We start from the raw sequence: 5,644 nt of genomic DNA, 5'->3' as shown, positions 1-5,644 counted from the left end.
GGGATTACCTGACAGGGGAGGCTCCATGATCACACAGGTGGTCACCACAGGGCGAGGCTCTTCCATTGCACTGCGGGAGGGTTGACCCCTGCGATTTCCCCCAAATGCGGGAAACTCGACTGTGTAATTTGTGGTAGTGGGGGACTGCGTTCGCGCTATCCCCCCGAAATTGAAATCCAATGAAAAAAATAAAAATGAGAGAGAGGGAAATGTTTGGGGGGAGGGGTGGGAGTAGACAAAATAGTCATTGGACGAATGGCCCGAGAATGACTAATCGGTACCGACTATGGTGGCAAATGCTACCACTTATTTTCTTGATGCATTTAATATCGAGATTACAAGTGTGCATGATAGCAATCTCATGATCGTAGCCATTGATGAGACAATTTCGTTCAAATGGAACGATTATACATTTCAAGTGCTATATAAAATGTCTGGAAGATGCAAGTTAAGCAACTAGGAAGGGTGCATGTGAAACAATACATTGGGATTAACTCTCTACCCATGGTGGATACTGGGAGCATGTGCCACCCTCGGTGATAGCGAAGTTGGCACAGTAGGGGGCACAGGTGGTGCATCGGCAAGTCATCTCAGTCAGTCGACCCGTGTGGCACCTGGGTCTGCCCCGTGACCTCCTGCCAGCGGGCGTTCGACACTTCACGTGGCCGCAACGTGCACCTAGCCTGGCACAAGCGCCGTGGCGACCAACTCCCACTGCAATGAAATCGGCTCGCGCTGACCGTAGATTATTGTCGCATTGCAAACCCGCGAGAGATGAGGCCTTCATCCAGCAGCGGATTAGCCATGGTTGGTGCTGCTGATGTGATGCTATCCAAGAGAGAGAGACCCATCCGTACAGCTTACCTCTGGGTTTTACCAGCGTAATTCACAGGAAGTCCACGCGTTGCATCGGATTGTTCTTCTTTCGTATGGCATTCGAGTAAAAGTTTGTATAGATGTCATAGTTAAATGTGTATTTATTTAGTATCCACCTCCAGCGTCCTTCGGCAAGTTTCACCCAATTACAGACTATCAGCGCCCGTATAAAGAATCAAAATATATATCATTATTATTATTATTGCTCTTTCGTGAATATTCTTCTTGTCCCCGTGATCGATGCTGGCCATGAGGCGGCCGATATGATTATACAAAGGGTGAATTGTGTAGCGTGTGCACGTGCTTGAGAGCCGTGTAACTGCTGTTGCTGTGTGTTTTGAGTGTGTAGATTCTGGGCAAGGTTCGCGCCGTTTGGTGACCGCCGTGCCGTTATGGGCAATGGGAATGATGACGCGAATTATTCAAAAACAAGCCGTGCAAAGCCTGTGCGTTACGTGAGCCATCGTTTGTTTCGTGGGTGGCCCCGAGCTTTGTAATTGTCAGATCCTCTATTTGTGTACACATACGGCACCTGATGTTTCTGCACGGACCTCAATGTTAACTACCTCGCCTGGTCTACAGAAGGTTCCTGAGTTCGATCTCGATCCTGACGCCTGAGTATTTCGAGTATGCATGTTCTCCCGGTAGGGGTTTGGAACGTCGCCGGTTTGTATGTGATATCGTCTTCATTTTTAGGGCAGTGTAATTTACATTTTTTTTATCGCGTATAGCAGCAATATGTTCAGGCGCTAAATGCCAATGTCGAGGCCTGCTGCTGGCCACGATGAGAGGGCTTCAGCAGGGAGAGAGTTCGTGTCAAATCTTGACATAACGCTTTCGTGACTGCAGCAATTCATATTCTTTGGGTCTTTCGGTAAAGTGACGTAGAACAAAAAACATGCGTTCCTCCTGATGACAATTGCTTGTGTTGCGATCAAAACGTCGTAGTTTTTTTTGTTAATTTTTTTTGCTCCAATTGACTTCACCGAAAGATCCAAATAATAAGAGTTCGTGTCGTTTTTGCTATTCCCTCCTCCTCCGTTGAAGGAGCGCCAACCACAGTGGGTGTACTAACATAGCCCATCCTTTGTCTTGCATGACCACAATCGCACACAAGTAATCCATACCTGTCAACCCATACGGTTTACCCCGTATTCGTGTACAGGCAAATTGAGTTTTCAGGTCCATACGGTGTACGGCCGTTTTAATACGGGCTTTGTAGGATTGACGTTGAGATTGATAAGGGCACGGGGTGACCAATAAGGTCTGAATTGGTCTGCAATAAGGTAAGGCACTGATAGGGGGTTGACAGGTATGGAAATATGTCTCTGAGCCTCTGGGTTAACAATATGGTCCATAGTTTGGGTTGTATGGCTACAATCGCGCCACCTACCGTGGCTTGTCTCATAAAAATGTACCCTTTTATAAAGTAGATAATAATAATAATACCGATATAATAATACAGTCACGTGCAAATCACTTTGCCGTGTGGCGTGCAGTTGCCGTTGTCGAGCGCGAGGTGGCGAAACCACGCCACGAGGTGGCATTGAAAGCCCCCTCTCTGCTTCGCTCAACCAGCCCAATCGATCGTCTGCGACGCCGGGCGAAACGACGTTTCGGCCGTAAGCCGATTTACAAGAACGAGTCGCGGAGGGCGTTGGTTGCAGGCAAGGACGTCTCGAACTCATAAATCGCCCCGCGTTGCGGACTCCGAGAGGCCAACAGACACACACACAGAGAGCCGAGCAAAACGAACATTCAAGTCCGACAACACCGGCGTGGGGTGGAGGGGGGAGTGAAACGAGGGATGCGACGGCGAAATCGCGCGCGGTTCGCTGAGCGCGCGTGCAAGAGAAGGGATATTTTGGATGATGGAAGGGGAGTTACAAGCGGCTGAATTGTTTTGACCGTCTGCGGAATCTCTCCAAAGCTTCAATCGGATATTCGTTGAGCAGCAACGGCTTACTATGTTCCTAATTCGACGTGCACTCCAGAACAATTGATGTATCAGCCAACGTGTTAGTGCGCGCGTGGTGCTGTTGAAGACCCACCGCCGATTTAGCACGGTTGGCTATGTGCGCTGCGCAAGAAGTTCAACGTAATACATCACACGAGACGTGCAATACAGAGATTCTCCCGATCGATGTCCCGGCGTGGCAGTTAGACCAATGGTATCATTCTTGTTTTAAAAACCCCTCCGCTTCTGCCCACGCAGCCGTATAAATGGGTACACCACGGTCGTTGGAACGGCCGATCGCGTGTGGTGGGGTAACGTGTGGGTAACTCCCACGTCATCCGAAGAACAATGAGGTCCCACACCTACTCGAGTACGAGACGCTCTTTGGCGAGAACAAGCGACTTGCATGGCTGCACCACCAACTGCTCCAAGTGTCCTCTACGCCTAATAAAAGACAGTGGCCAAAACACACACGCACAGAACCCTCCTGAAACGACATTGAAGGCTCGGGAGAGCCATTCCCTGACGCACAGAAGTATTGTTATTAGCGCATTAACAGATGCGCCCTGCCAATGCAGACGGAAATTGTAAAAATTGTAAAAAAAAAGGCAGCACGACCAACAGCAACTTGTCTCGATGGCATTGTACGAGAGCGCGTCTGTCAGCCGGTCAAGCACCCGTAGTGTCGACGTCATGTGTTGCAACTTGAAAAACCGGTGGTCTTTTATTGTGAAGCTGCTGCTGCTGCTGCAGCTGCTGTTGATGATGTTCCAGTGACCTCTGCTACTGCGACCGCGAACAGCAGAGGTCATTAGAACCCCATCAGTGCTTGAGATGAATGCACTTGGGGGACTTTGAAGTGTGGGGAAATGTCAGGATGAATGTCTCCCTGGGTCAGCTGCTGCCCTAAACTCCTAGCAAAGCTACGCTGGCAGCCCGAGATTTTTGGAAGAAGAAGGGGCTGAGTGATGGTGCTTATGAGTTTGGTCGAGAGGACGAGGCAGCGTAAAGTGCAGGGATGAAGTTGACCCAAAGGGAGCACAGCCACTATTAAAGTTGTAACGTATTAAATTTAATGCAATTCTTGGAATTGAGCAATGTTAAATTGTACGATATTGGAGGAAATTAGTAATGTGTGTGCTCAGTGACCGTGACTTTGTATATATGTTGTTCTTTCTCATTATTAGCGAAGCTTCGAACTCGTATCAGACACGCGTCCGATATGTGTGTGTACGATATGTGTGTGTGTATACGAGACACGTCTTGTATGCATTAGCCAAGAGTGCTTGCATTCCCTAAAGAGGCCATTGCTGGAGAAAGAACGTCTTACTTTCCAAGATCTTTGCGAACCTTGCGCCGACTTAATGTTGTTGGCTCGGGGTCCCCACAACCCCCGGAGTGACTTTATATCTACACGAGTCAACTTGGCAAACATTCCCCTTCCTTCCCGTGGTTTCAAGTTGAGTTTTTTTTTTAAGATTGGCCAATTCGTTGCGAGCATTGTCCACTAGGTGGCGGGTTTTGTTTGTTACAGATGCAATGCAGTTTTACAGGTAGTAAGGCTTTCGCGACCAATGTCATCTATAATAGAGTTTTTTTTGGGTTTCATAGCGTAAATATATAAATGTGTCGTTAAACCCGCCACCACCCGGCACAGCCACTTAGTAAGGGTTGTCACTTAAACAGAACGTGCCAATTTGTTACTCGTACAGCACACCGGTGTGTTGGAGAGCAAATCCACAATATTTGCAATCTGAGCACGGCGTTTACCTATGGTAAGGGAAGTAGAGTCAACATATGAAAAAATTAGAAAAGGATTTACCATTATTATATTTTACTACTTTTAATACTGGCGAAAAGGACCCATAGATCGAGTCAAGGCTGTGACATATGGAGAACATAGAACGGGAAAAGAGAAAGAGAAAGCATGGGAAATATGAGCAAATGTATGGAAAAGGAATGGAGAAACTGGGATAAAGAGCCAGGAGAAGTGATGCGAACGAGAAAGACGCTACACGAGGACTTTGCTGCTGCTGCTGCACGCAGCGGCATCTGTTTTCACAGGGGGTGGGGAGAGGGGAGGGAATCTACGTGGGGGGGGGGGGGGCACACACAAGTCACGTGGTTTACGGGAGGCTTGCGCTGATTAGATATATATCGACTTGTAACATGTGCACATCGTTCATTCATGTACAGTAATTATTAGAACGATTGTAATTATCATAAATAAATAATAATGTTGTGGTTGGGGAAAATACAGCGATGAGACAGGATAAGAATTAGAAGCAATGAGATGACTAAAACTTCAATGATAAAAAAACGAATTTCGCCCTAGAATCGCAACAATTAATATAATAGCCGTAGTATACGCGGCGGGGATGAGTTAGATAACTTTTACGAAACATCACAAGTCATATTTTTTTTTCTAAAAAATAAAGAAATGTGAAGTGATAATTTCTGAGTTGTGGAAGTAGAGCAAAGCCCCACAAAAAAAGGAAGCAAAATTGTGAAGTAAAATCACAAAGTTACGGGAAAGTGATACCGTGCGTAATCGCCACAACGTGAACATCATCGTGAACAAAATAATACGGCGCGGTAACTCGACTTCAGTAGGCACCCCTCCCACGACGTGACCCTGTGGCTGTAACGAAACAAAGGCGCATTGAGCCGTGACGAGCACGGTCGATGCAGGGCAACGCTTATCTCTTGTAGGACCTTGGATGAGTTAGCTGCTGCATTTACAGAAGAATTTTGAATAAGAAGAAGAAGAAAAAAAAATCTTAAATCGAAAAGAAACCTCTGCGTGAAGTC

At 47.1% G+C, this 5,644-nt stretch overlaps 1 non-coding gene across 1 annotated transcript; it reads left to right on the top strand.

The window, feature by feature from the left end:
* On the top strand, nucleotides 1–165 carry LOC144724486 (U1 spliceosomal RNA). Its single transcript, XR_013586506.1, has one exon. It is a non-coding gene; the product is annotated as a U1 spliceosomal RNA (small nuclear RNA).
* The last annotated feature ends 5,479 nt before the right edge of the window (nucleotides 166–5,644 follow it).

The sequence above is a fragment of the Lampetra planeri genome, chromosome 20 (genome assembly GCF_965212315.1).
Source record: "Lampetra planeri chromosome 20, kcLamPlan1.2.h2, whole genome shotgun sequence".
Taxonomy (NCBI): Eukaryota; Metazoa; Chordata; class Hyperoartia; order Petromyzontiformes; family Petromyzontidae; genus Lampetra; species Lampetra planeri.
Note: the sequence above shows the minus strand (reverse complement) of the source record. Positions and strands in the feature narration are given on the sequence as shown.